This window comes from Hoplias malabaricus, chromosome 12 (genome assembly GCF_029633855.1).
Source record: "Hoplias malabaricus isolate fHopMal1 chromosome 12, fHopMal1.hap1, whole genome shotgun sequence".
NCBI lineage: Eukaryota > Metazoa > Chordata > Actinopteri > Characiformes > Erythrinidae > Hoplias > Hoplias malabaricus.
In genome coordinates this window covers 36328805-36351641 of record NC_089811.1, presented here as the reverse complement: position 1 = coordinate 36351641, position 22837 = coordinate 36328805, and the positions used below count along the sequence as shown (strand labels likewise).

Below are 22837 nucleotides of genomic sequence, written 5' to 3'. Positions count from 1 at the left end.
TCCTCCTCTATTTTCATGATTTTCAACCTTTTGTGGGCTCTTTGCTGTTTTTTCTGTTGCAAGCCTAGCATGTCTGACTGAGCCACTTTGTTTTTGTTTTTTTACTTGTTCACTGACACTGGTGCGTCATAAAAACATTAGACCGGTTTCTAGCACACAAACCGACTGGAGATCTAGCCAATGGTGAGGAAACACCTTCTGAATTTTATAAAAAGTGTTCTCTGATCACAATCATGAACGTCACCTTTAAGTATTTACACTATTTTGAACACTACATGTTTTAGTGTTTTTGAGAACCTCAAGGAAGTATATTTACAGGTCAACATAAAATATTAGCGTCTTTATAGCATTAGTATGTTGAAAAAAAGAGGCTTGTAATTCCATACTGAAATAAATAAGTCTTTGTTTGGTTATAAGCCAATATTAGGACCAAATAAGTTCATATTTTGACACAATTCTGCAGGAAACCAAAGAAAAAACAGGTGATTTCTTCCTTCTACATGATGAGAATATGCTTTTATACAAATCTGTTTAAGACAGAGACAAATGAGACACAGCAAAAGAGAGAGACAGAGTGTGTGTGTGTGTGTGTGTGTGCGCGCATGACTGTGCTTTGATCGCTATGGGCACACACTGCATGAAAATGGACGGAGCTGATAAATGTTCTCAAAAAGGTCATGCCCATAAAAAGATGAGAAAATAGCCAGTGGTCAAAAGCGTTTATGAGGGTAAAAGTCAGCATGGACATTTTTTAGTGTAATGAATAGGGCGAGCGTGATCTAGAGCACTGTTTGTGTGGACTCCTTTGCATTGTAACAGCTGGAGAGTACAGCTGACCAGAATAACGCATGTCAGAGGTAATATCACTTTAATGAACGGGTTATTATCAGCACGGGATTGTAGATAATACAGTGGACATATCAGTAATAGAGTCTGTACATGAAAATTAAAGCCCACTCTTAGACTTGTCTGTCAACTCAAGTGCTTTTGACAGGAACCGTACGAAATCTCTTGAACATTCACAAAACATTCCCCACTCCCCCAGCCAGCAGCAGGAGAGAGGGGAAAGAGATGAGTACCAGGACAGACTCATATTTACTGCTGTTGGTGTCAGAATGATATAGTGTCCTGTAGAATGTGTGATTGTGGAGCTGTTGGGAGTGTGTGTGTGGGCTCTGCTCAGTGAGAGGACTTTCAAGGTCCTCATCACTCAGAGCTTCTGACACAAACCGCTCCGTGATCTGGGTATGTGTTTAAAAAATAAAGATTTTCGGATCGTTTGTGGGTTTAATCTAATTGAGGTTGATGTGATGGATGGATGAGTGGATGGACTGATGAATGGACAGATGGACGACAAACTGGATGGACAGACAGAACGACAGACTGACGGGTGGGTGGACGGACAGATGGATAGATGAATAGACAATGCATGGATGGCATTTCAACAAATTCAATCAACTTTCTTTTGTAATGCGCCTCGGTAGAAGTTATTGCACAAAATTGTCATGTACCAGTTACTGGAAGTCTGAGATTTTTGACAGTTTTAAAATAAGCTCTGGTGTGCATGAGTCTCTGTGGTAATGGTAGAGAGGCACTTGTACCTGATACTGTAAGGCAGAGTTATGCTGAAGAATTTATTGTTTTTGATTTACAGTTAGTTTACAATGTGTAGCTGGTTGTTTTTGGGTTTATTTGGGTTTTTTCCTCATTATTTCTTGAGAAATCTGTCTAATGGACTGATGGGTGTGTGAATGCAAGGACAGACCGTTAGTTAGTTTTATATTAACATCTTATACCACTTTGACGTCCATAGGTCCCTTGAGTATGAAAATACTACAAGGACCAAACAACACAGTGCTGTTTTTTTTTAATTATTAGTTTTTAATCAGAACACATATATCTCAATGTTTGCTATGTTTTGCTTACATCTACATATTTGCTCTCTCACATAAACGCAGGTCCAGCACGCTGATTTTGGAGACTCAGACAGGTCCAGTGCTGTGATTGGAGAATGGAGATGATTCAGATGAGAAGGTGGGGAAACTCTAAAATGCCTGCACTCTGCATACGACACAGCACATCAGAATGACTCATTATATGCCATGCTTTCGGATTTTTAGACTGATCACAAAAAACCGACTTGCTCCCAAATTAATAGACTAATGCATTCAAAATGTCATTCATTCATTCATTCATCCATTATCTGTAACCACTTATCCAACTCAGGGTCCAGAGCCTAATCATTGGGCACAAGGCAGGAAAACACCCTGGAGGGGGCGCCAGTCCTTCACAGGGCACCACACATAGTCACACATTCACTCACACACATTCACACCTACGGACACTTTTGAGTCGCCAATCCACCTACCAACGTGTGTTTTTTTTGGACTGTGGGAGGAAACCCACGTGGACACGGGGAGAACACACCACACTCCTCACAGACAGTCACCCGGAGAAAACCCACACAGACACAGAGAGAACACACCACACTCCTCACAGTCAGTCACCCGGAGGAAACCCACACAGACACAGGGAGAACACACCACACTCCTCACAGACAGTCACCCGGAGGAAACCCACTCAGACACAGGGAGAACACACCACATTCCTCACAGACAGTCACCCGGAGGAAACCCACACAGACACAGGGAGAACACACCACACTCCTCACAGACAGTCACCCGGAGGAAACCCACGCAGACACAGGAAGAACACACCACACTCCTCACAGACAGTCACCCGGAGGAAACCCACACAGACACAGGGAGAACACACCACACTCCTCTCAGACAGTCACCCGGAGCGGGAATCAAACCCACAACCTCCAGGTCCCTGGAGCTGTGTGACTGCGACACTAACCTGCTGCGCCACGCATTCAAAATGTAATTTTTCAAAATAATTAAGGCCCAGTTCTTAAAAATATTTTCAACATACGCTATGTATGATATAAAAATGTTTGAAGTGTTTAAACAACCCAAAAAAAAAGAATACATAAACAATAAAGAGTTACTGTAGTTTTCCATATACATTAATATCAGATGGAGACTCCATAGTGTTATGTGGTTCCTCTTTGGTTTTATTAGAGACCACACTGTGCTCACATTAGCCAAGTTGCTAACAAGTCCAAACATCACACACCCATTAAAGAACAGCACCTGATCCAGAACATTGTCCTGTGCATTGATGGATGAACAGGTGGATGAGAGCGTAGGTCTCTGCTGTATATTAACACACAGAAGGGTTTAATAAAAGTTCACCTACAGGTAAAAAAAAAAACCAACTGAAACCCAGTTTGAGAATGTGATTGTGCTGGTGTGTGTGTAAAGGACAGGTGCCCTGCTGTAATGAAACCTTTCTCTAACTGCCCTGTGACTTTAATATCTCCCTTCATCTCCACATGCAGATCCCCAACACGTATAGACACCACGCTGAGGTGGTTAGTGATCTTGTTTTCTTTTTACGGGCTCTTTCAGAACACTGCATCAAATGCACATATAAAAGTCAGGCGTCAAATTACCCATAAAGCCTGTGGCCCAGGGGGCTGTGCTTGCTGCTACACAACGGAGCCCAAATTAATCTCTGTCATTAATAATTCAATCGCAGCCTCTTTGTTTAATAAACAGTTTGTCAGTGATTTATTGTGGGGTGGCTGTAATTTGATTGCCAGAGGAGCAGGGCGGATATGCATATGGCAGCCAGTTCAGATAAACAGAATTATTATTGCCGGTTAGCACAGAGCAGAGATCACAGACACAGCCCACCGCCAGGAGAGAGGAGGGACACTGGCAGGGAGGGGGGCAATTACCCCGAAATTACATAATCAGACCCTGATGGATGAGTCCCTCCTCCTCTCACTCCCCCCAGAGTGCACCTCCACAAACGCAATAACATCAGGGAAACGGAGGAATGTGTAATGACTTTTGGTTTAGTGATAGTTTAGCCAGTCTCTCAGTGTCTGTCACCATTTTGCTTGCACTTTTATTCTCGCTCTCTCTCTTTCTGTTTCTCACTCACTCGCTCTGACTGTTTCTCTCCATTCCTCTCATTCTGTTTGTATGCCCTTTTTTATCCTCTTTAATGCAGATCAGTTTAATGTGCCATATTGGCATTACACATGTTAATATATTTGTATTGCTCAAGCCTGGTTTACATGTTTTAATCTTTGTCTCTCTCTTTCCTACTCTCTCTGCCTTCTCCTCACCCTCGCTGTGTTTTCCTTTTTTTCTCTCTGCATTTCTTCCTTTATCTCATCTCTCTCTCTCTCTCACTTACCCATATGTCTTTATTTCCTGCATACACTTCATTCTTCATATCCACCTACCAACGTGTGTTTTTGGACTGTGGGAGGAAACTGGAGCACCCAGAGGAAACCCATGCAGACACAGAGAGAACACACCACACTCCACACAGACAGTCACCCGGAGGAAACCCACGCAGACACAGGGAGAACACACCACACTCCTCACAGACAGTCACCCGGAGGAAACCCACGCAGACACAGAGAGAACACACCACACTCCACACAGACAGTCACCCGGAGGAAACCCACGCAGACACAGAGAGAACACACCACACTCCTCACAGACAGTCACCCGGAGGAAACCCACGCAGACACAGAGAGAACACACCACACTCCTCACAGACAGTCACCCGGAGGAAACCCACGCAGACACAGAGAGAACACACCACACTCCTCACAGACAGTCACCCGGAGGAAACCCACGCAGACACAGGGAGAACACACCACACTCCTCACAGAAAGTCGCCCGGAGCGGGACTCGAACCCACAACCTCCAGGTCCCTGGAGCTGTGTGACTGTGACACTACCAGCTGCTCTACCGTGCCGCCCTGCAATGTGTTGTTCTACTATTTAAATTGATTTGAAGCCTCTTAACTGCAGTTCACTAAGACCATGTAGACTTTGAACACACCCGCCATGTTAAAAAGTGAGGAAAAATTTCAGCCCAAAATCCCAAACTCTGTGTTGTGTTCGTGTGTGTGTGCATTGACTGGGGAATGGACCTCGTTGAGAACATGCTGAAAAGCTGCTTGTATAACAGTGTTTAGTGGGAGAGCGGTGCTTGGCTGACTTTTACATCCTGTGCTGTATACAAAACTGAGGTGGGATCTACATGGCTTACCTCTGGAATGCAAACAATAGGCCGGCTGATGAGACCCAGACGCCGGTGAGCTCCTTCTCTGCCACTAGATGGCACTGTGTAATAGAGTGGGGCTGCTCTTTCCCCCCCACAAAACTTGTTTGGCTTGGGCTTGAAACCAGCCTTCTGTACAGCAAACTTAATGAACCAGCAGCACAACACAATGACCTACAGATCCGTCCCGGCCTTAGGCTGATGGAGTGTGACTCAAGTGTCCAATCTGAATTGCCCGTGGAATTCTAAGTGCGCACTAGTGAGAGGTGCACTTTGAATTGCAGAGACAAGCCTCTGGATTGTGAATAGCATGACCCCCACCTGTATTACCATCAGCTACAACAGCAGCAGCAGTCTGTTTTGATGAAGGAGCAATGAATAAACATTAAGGAGCTTGTGTACACTTACATTTACCCTCTAATTTTCCCAAGCAGATGTATTTCATGGTTTGTTTATTTGGGGTGCACGCGGAGGATGAATTTTATCATACAGATTATTGCACGGCACCTTTGAAATGCAATATACCCCGCACACTCTCATCTCCAGTTACTTAAAGCTTGTTAGCTTTATTAGACATAAGCCACATGCTGTGAATATGAGGAGATTGTGGAGATTGTGGAGTGAATCAAATATATATTTTAGCTAGTGAGTGAGTGAGTGAGTGAGTGAGTGCAGTGAGTGTCCATTGTGTCTTGGAATAATCCTTTAATGAATGTAGTGTATTTTTACGGACTGGAAGGCAAATCCCTTCTCATGTAATATTAATTTCCAGTGGTCAGAAGCAATAAAATGACATTACTGCTGCAAAGAGACTAGGCCAGTCAATGACCTTATTATTGTTTCTATTCCTTGCACATGCCAGTCTTTGTTCTGTGTTATATTTGAGGCCTTATATCACAAAATGGTTTTTTTTTCGCTGTCCAATAAAAATCAGCGATTTGTGAAAATGATACTCCTCAGAGAAAAGAAGAGAAATTGCTAGAGGGATCACCGAGCCAATCTGATTCTGAAAACATTCCCAACAGTCACTATTAGCAACACCTACACACACATCAGAAATCTGACACACTGACAAATATTTCCCTCAGAAATATGGGGGAAGAGCGTGTGCTGAGAGTGAGCTGTTCTGGGGAGCTGAGCTGAGGAAGGGATTTGCTCCGTCACACTGATCACCAACCCGTTGCACGTTTTTCCTTCTTTGATCCCCTTGTCAGATGTTTAAGGCAATTGAATTTGTGATTTAATTGTTAGGGTGGCGCTGGGCTGGTCTCTGCATGTTTTCCCTTGGTGAGCATCTCCACAAAAGTCCCCTGGGTGAGGAAAACGTCGGCTGTCAAACCACTCATTAAATGACGAGCAGCTAGCGCAGACTCTACAGCAGGCAGCTGTTTGCTTAAAGGAAAAAAAAAAAAAATAACGAAAGTGTTGCAGCGATGTGTCAATGACGTACGGAAAGAACAGCCATGTTCTGTTCTTGGGTTGCCATGGTTATGATGGCTTTCTTGGCAGCCGATGGCGCTGAGTTGCTGGTGCTGCCACTCTCTACTCTACTCTACTCTGCTCTCCTCTCTCCCTCCCTCCCACACTCCCTCCTTTTCTTTATCCCTCCTCCTCCTTCACCCGCCAGAGACTTGAAGCCCAAATGCAGCCCCTGCTGAGCTTGACTGACTGAAATGCTTTCTGCCAGTCCACTTAAACAAACCGCACTCCTCTGAAAAGCCCTGATTGGATCCCCCACTGCCACCAATCATCCAATCAGGGTGTGGCGCAATCCCCACCCCACTGCGTCCCGTCTACGGCTGGGCTTCAGTCCCTTTGTCCCTGCCAAGCTCAGGGCCTCATGGTGAACAGGTAAACAGCTGTCCTGTGGATGCCGGAGCTGAATTTTCCCGGCCTCACTCGGTCGGACGGCCTGGCTCATTTTGTCCCTCTCAGCAGCGTTCCGATTCTCATCCTGGCCTCAGAAGTGGCTTACGGACTCCACGATTAGTGCAGCCGTCTTCCAGGTCACGAATGATGGGAAGGGAAAGAGGGATGGTAGCTGCCCGTGGTGAGCTTCCCTCATAAAACTGCGGCTGCGTTATCTCAGCGCAGCCTATTACAGCAGCAGCCATGCAGAGTTCATTAGCCCCAGTGCTTTAACTAATCCACCAGCACTGAGCAGGATTATGTCAGCTTTATTCAGTAGGAGTTACAGATAGGCCGACTTCTTCAACAACCACCATCTTAAAGGGCTGACTCGTCCTTCCAAAAAATTATCTTCAAGTGGTGGTGGCCTGGAGTTGGGTGTTAGTCAGGGATGCGGAAGGCAGAGGTCTGAAAGGACAAATCTGCAGCGTCAATCAAGTGTAAAGGGAATGAGATCATCATAATTAGGGTGGTGTTTTTATATACTTTTGAGTATCTCTGAGCACTAAAGATCTCCTCTGGTCTAATGTGTGTGGGCAGAGCACAGTGGCGTCAACAGCAGTGATGTCAGTAACACGTTACTCTAATCTAACCACCGTTTTCATTAACGAGTTACTGTCTCCAATCCAGTGATAAAGTTACTTATCCAAGTCACTGTGCATTACTATTTTTGTCATTTTTCTTAGTAAAAACATATTTTTTTGCTTTCTTCTTGCGTCTTGGGGAGTGACGTCTGGGCTACGTGACAATTAAGTCATGTTTCCTGCAGGAGGACAACTCACGTGTGATACCACGCAACGACGCAAATGTAAACTATGGAGAGAGCATGTTTTTTAGCTGGAAACACAGGCACATTTTTTAGTTTGTGTAAGCTAAACATGACAATATCAAGGTTCGTTATGCACTCTTTGCTGGCGACAGAGTCGCTAGCAAGCTTTAAAAACACTACGTCAAATTTTAAGAAACCTTTGGAGCCGCAGCACGGCGTAGACAAACTTACAGGGCAACTCCCACCAGGTGGTGCGAAGCAGAGAGCTGCGACTAATGCAGGAGGTCCCCCACCACCCAAACAACAAAAGCTGGACTTTGGTGTAAAACCGGACAGTAGGGGAGAGTCGGTCGGGTGAATGTAACTAATAAAGTAACTTGTAAGCTATCTTAGTTACTTTTAAAATCAAGCAATCGTTAAAGAAACCAAGTTACTTTGTAAAGGAGTAATCAGAAATCAGACTACTTTGTCAAGGTAACTATGCCATCACTGGTCAACAGGCACTGTCACTGTCACACAGCTTTTGGGCCTTGGGGTTATGGGTTCGAGCTCCATCTTGGATGACTGTCTGTGAGGAGTGTGGTGTGTTCTCCCTGTGTCTGCGTGGGTTTCCTCCAGCTGACTGTCTGTGAGGAGTGTGGTGTATTCTCCCTGTGTCTGCGTTGGTTTCCTCCAGGTGACTGTCTGTGAGGAGTGTGGTGTGTTCTCCCTGTGTCTGCGTGGGTTTCCTCCGGGTGACTGTCTATGAGGAGTGTGGTGTGTTCTCCCTGTGTCTGCGTGGATTTCCTCGGGGTGACTGTCTGTGAGGAGTGTGGTGTGTTCTCCCTGTGTCTGCGTGGGTTTCCTCCGGGTGACTGTCTGTGTGGAGTGTGGTGTGTTCTCCCTGTGTCTGCGTGGATTGTGGTGTGTTCTCCCTGTGTCTGCGTGGGTTTCCTCCAGGTGACTGTCTGTGAGGAGTTTGGTGTGTTCTCCCTGTGTCTGCGTGAATTTCCTCCGGGTGACTGTGTGGAGTGTGGTGTGTTCTCCCTGTGTCTGCGTGGGTTTCCTCCAGGTGACTGTCTGTGAGGAGTGTGATGTGTTCTCCCTGTGTCTGCTTGGGTTTCCTCCGGGTGACTGTCTGTGAGGAGTGTGATGTGTTCTCCCTGTGTCTGCGTGGGTTTCCTCCGGGTGACTGTCTGTGAGGAGTGTGGTGTATTCTCCCTGTGTCTGCGTGGGTTTCCTCCGGGTGACTGTCTGTGAGGAGTGTGATGTGTTCTCCCTGTGTCTGCTTGGGTTTCCTCCGGGTGACTGTCTGTGAGGAGTGTGATGTGTTCTCCCTGTGTCTGCGTGGGTTTCCTCTGGGTGACTGTCTTTGTGGAGTGTGATGTGTTCTCCTCGTGTCTTTTCCAGTTTCTTCCAGCAGCCCAAAAACACACCGTGCAAAAATGTCCATAGCAGTAAATGTGTGAGTGTGTCATGGCCTGTGATAGTCTGGCACACCATTCATTGTGGGAACATTCAGAGTAGGTTCTGGACCCACTGCATCCCTAAAAAAGTGATTAGAGATCAATGAATAAATAAATGAATCGTCTGATAGAGTTTCCCTCATCATTTCTGCCTGCTTTTGACACCCGTTGTACACTGTGCATGTATTGAGTAACACATTTTACAGGAAATGTGAAATGTTTACAGTGAACTTAACTCTCATGATTTTTTAATTGGTTTTCATTGTTTAATGTTGTGATTCTACTGAGTTTATATCTAGAAAGCTGTTGTTTTGCCCTCCATTTTACATCAGCATGGCCATCTTTGTTAAAAGGTAGGTACCATTTACATTAGAGTTCCTACATATCCCCTTTTACTCCTCATTGCTCAATGGCATCCGAACACACACACAATCTTTCACACACCGAGAGCCAACAATGTCCCAGAGAGTGAGATTGCAGGTTCTCCGCAAACCCTTTCAGCCTTGTACGGTCATGAATTGGAGTGATGTGAGGTGCTTTTTGTTGGTTAAAAGGCGAAGGCAAAGAGAGGAGGTTTACTCCTTGAACACAACCTAATGCTCATCAACATTCTTTGTGTTTTGAATGAAATATAATTATTATTACCCATTTTTTCCCATAGGACCTTGTACAAAGTTAATCAACTGTTCCTTCAGCATTTTTTATATATATATGATGACAAACATGTTCTATTTGGGTCAAAATGTGCTCTCTGTCCTTCTCAAGGTAAAAGGTTTGTTTTTCTCTCAGCCACTATAAGAGTCTTCCGAAAGGCCACTGAAACTTGTCCTTGCTCCTCTTGGTTTGTCCCTTGTCTTCATCAGATGATGGGCGTGCGGATTCAGCTCCTATTATCAGCAGCCACTGGGCTTGATAAGAGGGCCGAATGAAAAGGAACTTAACAAGACGAGAAGGACTCCTCTCCGTCGCCACCCATCAGCTGCTCCCGAGGGACGATGCAGACGGCAGCCTTTTGATGGAGGACGACTCAGCCTCCCGAGAGCCATTGATTTACGCGTGCGGATTGTGCTATTTCATTATGGAGCATTTGTAATTTCCTGCAGGCCTGGACTATTACTGCAGCCTTCTTTGCCGCACGCTGACCATGAGCCGGGCCGAGAGGAAAAAAGCTAGAGAGAAAGGAGGGGTGGTGAGGGGGGAAATGGAAGAAAAAAAGTGGGATAGGGAGGGGGCACATTTAACCATTAGACAGTAAAGCCTGAATACGGGAGACGCAAATCAGAGCGGGAAAAAAGCAAGGTGCGAAACGCGCCATTGCTTAATTACCACTACTCTATTCTGATTAGATGTAAGGAGATAAAAGCTTGGAACTAATTTAATCAGCTCTTTGTTCATCCAAACAGCCGTATTCTTCATCTTTCTCTCGCTCTCCTTTTTTTCTGTCCTAAACCCATTACAGGGAGGCAGTTCTTTACGGGCTAAACTCAAATCGGTGTTTTCTGTCTTCTGTCACCGGCTTCATACATTAGAGTGCTATTGCTGGACTCGTCAGCACATTAGTCTGCACCTTTTGTGCGAGCGCATGAGCAGTCCGCTGCTTTAAAAGCTAAGATGTATGCGGTGTGCACTAGATTAATTAAGGTGGATTTGCGCTGGGATAATCTGTACTGGTGAAGTTTCCCATTTAATGGACCATAGAAAAGGTCTGAACCAAGCTCTCGCTCTTGTAGGCTGAGTGCATTAACTAAAAGGCCATTGATTACACAGTAAAACTGTGCCCTTTTAGAGGCAGGCACACTTTTCCTTGATATGAAAAACCACATATGCTCTTGCTTTGATAGATGTTGTTGGGATCTCTCCAAGCATGAGCAATGGGAACATATTCGGTTTTAGAGCATCGATTTGAACCGATCACCTATCGAAACGGGGGCACGCGGCAAATGAGTCGAAAGCTTTTTATAATGTCGAATACAAGGGATACTCGAAAAACAGAATGCAGGGTGTTTAAAAGATATTCGTTTGCCATTCATATATACAGCAGAGAGCACAGGAAGTGAGAAACTGAGAAGTCAATACCGTATTCTCTGCTGTAGTCTGCTGTCTCCTCTCGCACAGGGTCAGCATTCTGTAAACGTAGGAGCAACTATAATCTGAATATGTGAATCTGTCTCCTACTACTTCTCAGTTATGTCTTGAGAAAACACGAGTTTGCGTAATGAACAGTGACAGTAGAGCCACAAGTCAACCATTTTACAACCATTCTGACATTTAAAGAAACAAAACCAGGAAGAAACCATTTCTAATTTTGTTCTGAAATAAACGCTCGCTTTCTTTGTGAAGTCAGTATTTGGTCTTTAAGATTTTTAAGTGCACATTGATTGTTCCCATTGGAGTAATTACACAGTGTAAGCTCAGAGTGTGGTGAGATGTTTGAGCTTTAGAGCTCTCTCTCATTAAGCTCTTTCTTTTATTTTTGCCTCTCTCTCTCTCTCACTCCCCCCCCCTCTCTTTCTCTTACCTCGGCCAGAATGGGCACAGAATGGGCTTGATTCCACTTTCCCCTCTTTCGTTAAGACCCTGAGACGCCGGCGAGGAGTGCGACTAGATTTCAACTGCACGCCTTTTCAAATGAAACGGCTCAAACTGTGCCAGAAATGAATTTAACAGCTCGATTCAGACGCCACGGGGGCCTTTGCCCAGACCTCCTTTCCATTTGTATTGTTTCCTGTGTTAATGAGGGGAAGTTGTCATCAGGAGGGGCTGGAAAAAGGGGAAATGCCAGGGCCAGGCTGAGCTGAGCACATGCTCACAATAGAGCACAGCGCTTAGTAGAAAATGTATTTGTTCCACATTACTCTAAGTGAATAATGACAAAAGACAGAGGTGAAAAACCCAACCGAAGAGAAGGTCTTGGGTGTTCTTGGATGTGTTTTTTTAGGTTTACATACATAGTACAGCAGCCAATATTATCTATAGAGGCTCTATATACGATTTATTCCAGACATCAGCACTGGACGTTTGCTCTAAGATGCTATGAGTATAATATTAAAGCGCAACAGAGGTTTGCCAATGAATAGCTAAACATTTTTATTAGTTTCTATATTCAGTGCACTACATCACCCTGCACGGAGGCATTAGTTTGATAAAGCCTACGGTTTAGGCTGAAATATCTGTCTTTGTTAGCGAGGCAAAAAATATTGCACTGAATATCAACTTGAACGTTTTAAGTGGGTTGGAGGAATTTAATGTTTTTTAAGCACCTAATATTATTTTTCCGTTATAAGGGTGGCACTCTGCACTCAGAGTTTGTCTGCAACAGTGCACACAATACGTCCTTGATAATGCATACACAAAATAAATAAATAAAAAAAGTGTTCACTTTGTTGCCACAGTGTCGTATGGGGAGAAGCCAAAGCAAGCTGTTACAATCCCATAATTCAAATTCTCTTCTCCGTGTCGTTCCTCCTCCCCCCAGAATTCTCCACCAAACAGGATTTTCACAGGAACTTAAGCATGAATGTTTAATTAGCTGCAGCTGTTGTGCAATGTGTGCATCTCTCAGTGGCTGACGCTAACCTTACTCATGGGCCTTGATCACACTCCATCATCACACTAGGCTCGCTGTCTCATCAGCAGCATGGACAGCAGCGTCTAAACACTCAGGTTAAGTTACTCTCTGAGCACAACCATAAAATCTATCCACTAATTCATATCAATGGTGATCTCTTTATCAAGTTCACTTGAATATCGGTTCTGTTTCTCCATGTTTAGTATCGTCCTGGCTTTGTCCATATCAGACCCTGTTGCCTGACGTGATATATTTCACGTTTTAATTTTATGAATGCAGCTTAACTCCTTGAAGGCTTGTCTTGTTATTTAGAAATGATTCAGAAGCTAACATAAGCTATGATGACAGCTGTCTTGCTAAAATCTTATAAATCAATAAACTAAAACCTATTATTATTCATTCATTCATTCATTATCTGTAACCACTTATCCAGTTCAGGGTCGCGGTGTGTCCAGAGCCTACCTGGAATCATTGGGCGCAAGGCGGGAATACACCCTGGAGGGGGCGCCAGTCCTTCACAGGGCAACACACACACTCACACCTACGGACAGTTTAGAGTCGCCAGTTCACCTACCAACATGTGTTTTTGGACTGTGGGAGGAAACCAGAGCACCCGGAGGAAACCCACACAGACACAGGGAGAACACACCACACTCCTCACAGGCAGTCACTTGGAGGAAACCCACGCAGACACAGGGAGACCACACCACACTCCTCACAGACAGTCACCCGGAGGAAACCCACGCAGACACAGGGAGAACATACCACACTCCTCACAGACAGTCACCCAGAGGAAACCCACGCAGACACGGAGAACACACCACACTCCTCACAGACAGTCACCCGGAGGAAACCCACGCAGACACAGGGAGAACACACCACACTCCTCACAGACAGTCACCCGGAGGAAACCCACGCAGACACTCCTCACAGACAGTCACCAGGAGGAAACCCACGCAGCCACTCCTCACAGACAGTCACCTGGAGAAAACCCACGCAGACACAGGGAGAACACATCACACTCCTCACAGACAGTCACCTGGAGAAAACCCACGCAGACACAGGGAGAACACACCACACTCCTCACAGACAGTCACCTGGAGGAAACCCACACAGACACAGAGAGAACACACCACACTCCTCACAGACAGTCACCCGGAGGAAACCCATGCCGACACAGGGAGAACACACCACACTCCTCACAGACAGTCACCCGGAGGAAACCCACACAGACACAGAGAGAACACACCACACTCCTCACAGACAGTCACCCGGAGGAAACCCACGCAGGGAGAACACACCACACTCCTCACAGACAGTCACCCGGAGCGGGAATCGAACCCACAACCTCCAGGTCCCTGGAGCTGTGTGACAGCAGCACGTACCTGCTGCGCCACCGTGCCTCCCCCTATTATTATTGTTATTATTATTATTATTATTATTATTATTATATTTCTTATAAAGTTTAGCCCCACCTGCTCTTAGTCCAAGGGAATGATTCTTCATGAAAGATAGCTCCACATGCAAGAATATAATTTTGTAACCATGTATGAAAATGTTAACATGCTTTGGACTCCCCACATAAACTTTTATTTTGACACTGATGTCATGAGAATGAGGAACTAGGTGGGGGTGAACACACAGGCATTTGGGATGTATGAGGTTAAACACGTATTAAGTGTCCAGGATTTTGCAGTATCTGTCAAGTCCAATAAATCCGACTAAAGATTTTGTAATCGATGCAAGTTTGAGATTTGTGCGGTGTTCACACATAAAGGCTGTGGTTCTTAATCTAGCAAAGTTTTCCTAGGGGAGATATTTTTAAGCATAATACTCTGGTTCAATATTTCAGTATTCAGCCAAAGCAATTTCGTGATATACCGAATCCCTAATGGCCATTTCAGGAAGACGTAACCATTGGCATAACTGCCTGTTTAACTCTGAACATTTTTTTAATAACACTGGATCGAGGACTCCTTAAGCGAATACATAAATAATGACAAATGAAAGCAAAAATGTCCAAATGCTACTACTCTCAATGTAATTTTGAAGCTCCGTCCAATTTATTTGATGGCCTTATGGTTGAGTTTTCTTTAGATAGAAGAAGAAGTAAAGAAAGAGAGTCACTTTTATTAACACCCTTAGGGTTATTGATTCTCTACATTTGACCCAGTCGTGTTAGTGAACACACAAACACACAATAGTGAGCAATCCTTCACACTATGGGCAGTGGACACACAGACAACCGAAGCAGTGCTCTGCCCACCACCTCTGCGCTGAGGGAGCAGTTTGGGGGTTAGGTGATTTGCTCAAGGGCTCAAGGAGAAATTGTTTTCCTGCCAGTCCTGGGAATTGAACCAGAGACCCTTTGGCCTCAAGCTCACTTTTCCAACCTTAAAGGGAATATCTACAATTGGGAGGGTGGGTGATGGGGGGGGGGGGGGGGGGGGGGGAGGGTGATGACTCTTGATGTTCTCTTGTTTGTTTATGTTCAGAAGCTCTGTTATTTTAAGGTGGATCGGTAGGTTTAAGGGAAAAACGTGGTGACTGTTGTTTGTTATATATTTAGATATATGTTTATGTTATAATACATATAAATAATAAGTGTATTCCACTCTGCCAGTGAACCAAGTGTCCCAGGCACACATTCCCACCTAAATCCACAAGCTAAAACAAGGCATTGCTACAAAACTGAATAAATAAATAAATAAATAAATAACAGATAGCTGCAGTGATTGTGGGTTAAGACAAAAATATCAGTCTGACTGCCCCAAACCATAATGTTAACAGAGACACATTTTTGTCTTCCTCTCTCTCTCTCAATTTCAATTTTCAATTTCAATTTCTCTCTCTGTCTCTCTCTCTCTCTCTGTCTCTCTGTCTCTCCGTCTCTCTCTCTCTCTCTCTCTCTCCGTCTCTCTCTCCCTCTCTCTCTCTCTCTCTCTCTCTCTCCATCTCTCTCCCTCTCTCTCCGTTTCTCTCTCTCTCCATCTCTCTCTCTCTCTCTCTCTCTCTCTCCGTCTCTCTCTCTCTCTCTCTTTCTAGTCTTTCTCTCTCTCCCTTAATGATATGTATTCTCTCTCTCTCTCTCTCTCTCCGTATATATGCAGTATGTAGTATCCAGCACTGGTTTTAAAATCTGCAAATGTTGGAATGTTTGAGATTATCATGAAATTTGAATGTAACAATTCTAGGTAACACTTTAAATTACAGCCCGCTAATTACTGGGTAAATACAGAGAAAGTACCTGTTGAGTAAGTCGTAAGATAAAATAAGTACTGAGTAAGTACAGAGAAAGTACCTGTTGAGTAAGTCGTAAGATAAAATAAGTACTGAGTAAGTACAGAGAAAGTACCTGTTGAGTAAGTCGTAAGATAAAATAAGTACTGAGTAAGTACAGAGAAAGTACCTGTTGAGTAAGTCGTAAGATAAAATAAGTACCGAGTAAGTACAGAGAAAGTACCTGTTGAGTAAGTCATAAGATAATATAAGTACCGAGTAAGTACAGAGAAAGTACCTGTTGAGTAAGTCGTAAGATAAAATAAGTACTGAGTAAGTACAGAGAAAGTACCTGTTGAGTAAGTCGTAATATAAAATAAGTACTGAGTAAGTACAGAGAAAGTACCTGTTGAGTAAGTCGTAAGATAAAATAAGTACCGAGTAAGTACAGAGAAAGTACCTGTTGAGTAAGTCGTAAGATAAAATAAGTACTGAGTAAGTACAGAGAAAGTACCTGTTGAGTAAGTCGTAAGATAAAATAAGTACCAAGTAAGTACAGAGAAGATAGATAGATAGATAGATAGATAGATAGATAGATACTTTATTGATCCCCAGGGGAAATTAAAGGTCTCAGTAGCTTACAGACTTAGACATCACGTACACAAATCACTAAACAGCAATGGACTAATAGAGTTTTAAAAAAAAAAAAAAAAAAAAAAAAAAAAAAAAAAAAAAAATTCAAATACCCAAGAAGCTGACAGTGTGCTTAAGAATAATCAATCAATCAATCAATCGTCAGAGTAATCAAACATAGCCTGGCAAGAATCTGTGATACTGTGAGCAGCTGGGGATGATCTCTTTTGTGCAGCATATGATTTAAAATTTGAAAAGGTGTGGATAATGCAATGGGTATGGAATGTGCAATATAAGTACAGTGCAATAACAGTGCAGTTTCAGAATTAGAAATAAATATATTAAATAAAATAGTGCAAGGCAATTTAGTGCAATGTACCTGTATTAAGTATACACCTACTATTGTAGCTGTCAGATTAAGGTACACATGAGGTAGATGAGTTGGTTGACTTGTCCAGTGGTTGACCTGTCTATTGTCCAGTTAGGTACACATGTGCAATATGGAGGAGGTGGAGGTGGTGGTGGTGTTGGATGGACAGACAGACTATGCAGAGAAGTCCAACTCTCCTCTCCCCTTTAGTGAAGCATTGAACAGCTCAATAGCCCTGGGGACAAATGACTTCCTCAGTCTGTCAGTTGAGCCTGGCAGTGAGCGAAGTCTCCAGCTGATCAAGCTCTTCTGCTTGGTTATGATACTGTGGAGTGGATGGCACTCATTGTCCAAGATGCTAATCAGTTTGTTCAGGGTCCTCTTGTTTGATATGGAAGTGATGCACTCCAGTTCAGCCCCCACCACAGAGCCAGCTTTCTTAACCAGCCTGTCTAGTCGCCCAGCATCCCTCTTCTTTATGCTTCCTCCCCAGCATACCACAGCATAAAAGAGGACACTGGCAACAACAGTCTGGTAAAACATCCTGAGGAGCTTACTGCAGACATTGAAGGACCCCAACCTCCTCAGGAAGTACAGCCTGCTCTGCCCTTTCTTGTAGAGTGCTTCAGTGTTGGCTGACCAGTCCAGTTTATTGTTTAGGTGTAAGCCCAGATACTTATAGGTGTCCACCACCTCCACGTCGACCCCATCAATGGTGACTGGTAGCAGGACAGGCTTTGACCTGCGGAAGTCCACCACCATCTCCTTGGTCTTTGAAGTGTTCAGTTGGAGGTGGTTCAGTTTGCACCATTGCACAAAGACCTCCACCAGGCTCCTGTACTCCTCCTCCTGCTCGTTCCTGATACACCCCACAATTGCAGTATCATCAGAGAACTTCTGCATGTGGCACGACTCAGTGTTGTAGCAGAAGTCAGATGTGTACAGGGTGAACAGGACTGGTGAGAGCACAGTACCTTGTGGAGCTCCTGTGCTGCAGATCATGGTGTCGGAGAGACAGTTCTTCAATCTCACGTACTGTGGCCGCTCTAACAGATAATCTGTAATCCAGGTTACCAGGTGAGCGTCCACACCCATCTGTTGGAGCTTGTCTCCCAGTCTGAGAGGTTGGATGGTGTTGAAAGCGCTTGAGAAGTCAAAGAACATGATTCTCACAGCACTGTTCCCCTTGTCCAGGTGTGAATGTGTCCTGTGTAGGAGATAAGTGATGGCATCCTCCACGCCCACTTTCTCCTGGTATGCAAACTGTAGTGGGTCCAGTGCATGGCGTACCTGGGGTCTCAGTATGCATAAGACCAGTCTCTCCATTGTCTTCATCACATGTGATGTTAGAGCCACAGGCCTGTAGTCGTTAAATTCACTCGGGTGTGGCTTCTTAGGGACAGGGGTGAGACATGATGTCTTCCACAGTGTTGGAACTCGACCAAGACGGAGACTCAGGTTGAAGATGTGCTTCAGTGGCTCACCCAGTTCAGCAGCACAGGCCTTGAGCAGCCTTGGACACAGTCTGTCTGGCCCGGCAGCCTTACCAGGTTGTAGTCTCCTCAGCTGTCCTCTGACCTGATCAGCCGTGACGATGGGGGGAAGGGGGATGGGGGCAGGGGAGGTGATTGCCTCGGGGGGTAGTTGGATGGCTGGAGACTGATGGCTGTTGACTGCAGCCGTTGACACCGTGTGGGGGAGAGGTGTGATAGCATGTGATGGGGGTCGCCTAGAGTGTGAAGGAGGTGTTGGTTGGTCGGGCAAGCACACAAGAGCAGTGTCCGAGTCAGTAAGGGGTGGCTGGCATACCACTGCCATCGGAGCTGGATCCGGATCAGGGCGGTCAAACCTGCAGTAGAACTGGTTCAGCTGATTCGCCATGTCCAGATCCCCCTCCACAGAACTGCTGCTCTTTTTGAGGCCAGTGATGGTCTTCATACCATCCCAAACCTCCCTCATGTTGTTCTCCTGCAGCTTCTGTTCCACCTTCTTTCTGTAGTCCTCCTTAGCCTCTTTCAGCTTAACTTTGAGTTCCCCTTGTACGCGCCTCAGCTCTGCCATGTCTCCCTCTCTAAACGCCTTTTTCTTCCTATTGAGAAGGGCCTTGACATTGCTGGTAATCCAAGGCTTGTTGTTGGGAAAGCAGCGTACAGTTCTCGTGGGAACAACAATGTCCATACAGAAGTTCAGGTAGTCAGTAGTGCAATGTGTGACCTCCTCTAAGTCCTCCCCACTCTGCAACACACTCCAGTCTGTGGATCCGAAGCAGTCTCTCAGAACCTCACCTGCTTCAGGTGTCCATTTCCTGAAGGTGCGTGTGGTGGCTGGTAGCCTCTGTACTTTGGGCTTGTACATTGGCTGTAGATGAATGAGGTTGTGGTCTGACTTCCCCAGCGGGGGGAGTGGCGTGGCACTGTATGCATCCCTCAAATTTGCGTACATGAGGTCTATTGTTCTGTTTTTTCGAGTAGGGCAGTTAACAAACTGGTAGAAATTCGTGAGAAAGAGAGATTCGTGAGAGATTCGTGAGAAAGTACCTGTTGAGTAAGTCGTACGATAAAATAAGTACTGAGTAAGTACAGAGAAAGCACCTGTTGAGTAAGTCGTACGATAAAATAAGTACTGAGTAAGTACAGAGAAAGTACCTGTTGAGTAAGTCGTAAGATAAAATAAGTACCGAGTAAGTACAGAGAAAGTACCTGTTGAGTAAGTCGTAAGATAAAATAAGTATTGAGTAAGTAACGGGTATGACACTAGAAATATGTGGTTATTACTTGGTACATCTTACCTACGTTCAAGAACAGCATAGTTATTGATTACATATTGGAATTAAAAGTATGACAGTTTATGCAAGTGACTATCACTGTCGTTTTTTATAAATAAAGAATGCAGCTTCTGTATTGAAGTCACTGTTTTTCTGAATGTAATTATAGATCCTTTAAAGTTATTTACAGTGCACCTACAGAGAAGGACATGGTCAGTTACTTTCATTACAGGCTCCAGCAGAGTTTTAAGGTGCTTTGTACTCATTAGGTTCAGGAAGGACATGTGATTTACCACAATACTCTTCATCATCACATATTTAGGAGGTGTTTTACACTGCTTTGTTTATATGTATTGGAGCATTATATGAACACGGCTGACTAATGATGGAACGGGTGTTTCTCTTCTGCTGTTCGTCCTTATTTGTAAAGTGTTTGTTAGACACTCAGTAACAACCACATATTTCTAGTGTCATACCCTTTACTTACTCAGTAGTTACTTTATCTTACGACTTACTCAACAGGTACATACTCTGTACTTACCCAGTAATTAGCGGGCTGTACTTTAAAGTGTTACCCAATGCTACATTCTTCTCTCAATCTACCAATGACTCAGCTGAGACACACACAAAGACCATAAACCGCAGGTGACCCACTGTGCTGATTAAAGCTAAGAGTTCATGCAGTTTCTCAGTGGTGGGCTGTTCAGAGTGGAGTGAGTGGTAGGGGAGGTGACGCTCAGTAATTGAGTCCCTGTGAGCCCTTTTCTCCAGACCATGGCCGTGATATTGCTCTTCTCCTAACACAAATCCCACAACTTATGGTGGATAATCCCCTGACAGCCAAATTGCCTGAAGGGATTTTGTGTTACCCAATCCCCCCCCCCCCCCCCCCCCCCCCCACCCTCTCCCCCTATATGACAAGCCAATTTGTTTGGTCACTAGACTTTTCTCTAACCCACCCACCCCAGGCTTCCTCCCTTCATGTTCATCCAAGCATAAAGCGAGGGAGAGAGAAATCAGTTTCATTTGGAACACCCACTTCTCATCCATCTGGAGTGTCTGTATTTTTCAGTCTCAGCTGGAGCTCTCATCTTAGAATATGGTGTTACCTTTTCCCATTGTAGCCAATTACCTACTCCCACTCCTGGGGGCTCTCCAAGAGCCATACTGTGATAACATTGTGCCAAGTTCAAGATGGTGTCATCCCGAAACCATGGCAACCACCAGTAGCCCTGTAGATGTACTAGGCATTCAGAGAGGATGATTGAAAGGTGCCCTTTCGAACCGTGTCGTTTACATTACGTTAACAAAGGGTCAGATATATTCACTTCTTGTACGCATTTGAATATGTCACATTAAAATTCTTCATTTGAATGGGGGTTAACTACAGACCGAGTTCGGCTCTGAAGAGCTGGGGTGAGCCGAGCTCCTCTGTGGATGTAATTGAAGCTTCTTTGGTGAAGTGCAGCCTCTGTATGCTCATAAACTTTCTCAGCTCAGTTAGAACTCAGCTCGTCAGCCCTTGAGCGCTTAGAAACTTAACATGTTGCTCTATGTCCCTGTCCTATCTTGTGATGTGAAAAATAGTAGTGAAGATGGAAAAGAACAGAGAAGAAAAAGAGTCTATTTTCAGAGTAATTGTATCACAGATGAAAGAAAAATGAATGAGAAGAGAGGTCAGTGGAGGGTTATTGTTTTTTTTTTTCCTCGCTCAAAAGGCCATGAGAGGAAAACTGGTTCAAAGAAGCTAGAGGAAGAAAGATTCATTGGCCGTGTCAGTCCTGGGTCCCCCTGCTTATTCTCTAAAGTGTCTTCCTGGAATAAATGAGAAAAGCTTAGGCTCCCATTGCATTTGCTTATGCCTTTGGAAACATAGATTTAGGCAGGAGAGTTTAATACATGCCAAAGATCATAGATCAGTTATAATATTCTTTATACACAGCACATTCAAGGTCAGCCTCAGTTAAGATTCAGAGAGAGAGAATGGGCGAACAATGTCGAATATTCATTCATTATCTGTAACCCTTATCCAGTTCAGGGTCGCGGTGGGTCCAGAGCCTACCTGGAGTCATTGGGCGCAAGGCGGGAACACACCCTGGAGGGGGCACCAGTCCTTCACAGGGCGACACACACGGACACTTTTGTGTCGCCAATCCACCTACCAACGTGTTTTTGGACTGTGGGAGGAAACCGAAGCACCCAGAGGAAACCCACGCAGACACAGGGAGAACACACCACACTCCTCACAGACAGTCACCCGGAGGAAACCCACGCAGACACAGGGAGAACACACCACACTCCTCACAGACAGTCACCCGGAGGAAACCCACGCAGACACAGGGAGAACACACCACACTCCTCACAGACAGTCACCCGGAGGAAACCCACGCAGGCACAGGGAGAACACACCACACTCCTCACAGACAGTCACCCAGAGGAAACCCACGCAGACACAGGGAGAACACACCACACTCCTCACAGACAGACACCCGGAGGAAACCCACGCAGACACAGGGAGAACACACCACACTCCTCACAGACAGTCACCCGGAGGAAACCCACGCAGACACAGGGAGAACACACCACACTCCTCACAGACAGTCACCCGGAGGAAACCCACGCAGACACAGGGAGAACACACCACACTCCTCACAGACAGACACCCGCAGCAGGGTTCGAACCTACCACCCAAGGTCCCTGGAGCTGTGTGACAGAGACACTCTCCGATGCGCCACAGTGCTGGGAAATCAGTTCTGTTGCTAGTAAATGACAAAATAATTCCATTTGCCCTGGGTAAGCCTGCCTCTTGTTCTTGTTTCTGCCATGTACTATGTCTTTATCTAACTCATCTCACATTTCCAGTGAGGTTGACAGGTTGAAGAGGAGACCGTTCCAGCCGAGGAGGCAGAATGAGGTCTCTACATCTAACTCAGAGACAAACTTTGGGTCCATTTGTCCCTTTTCTTGTACCATTTCTTCACAGTGTAAAATAAGGTGGTGTAAGCAAA

General features: G+C 45.0%; 1 long non-coding RNA gene across 1 annotated transcript in view; it reads left to right on the top strand.

The window, feature by feature from the left end:
* Window positions 1-12260, top strand: part of LOC136664155 (uncharacterized) — a 37475-nt gene extending 25215 nt beyond the window's left edge. Inside the window, exons 3-4 of the long non-coding RNA XR_010795085.1 lie at window positions 1959-2034; window positions 10139-12260. This is a non-coding gene — a long non-coding RNA (uncharacterized lncRNA). The remainder of the gene's footprint in view (window positions 1-1958; window positions 2035-10138) is intronic.
* The last annotated feature ends 10577 nt before the right edge of the window (window positions 12261-22837 follow it).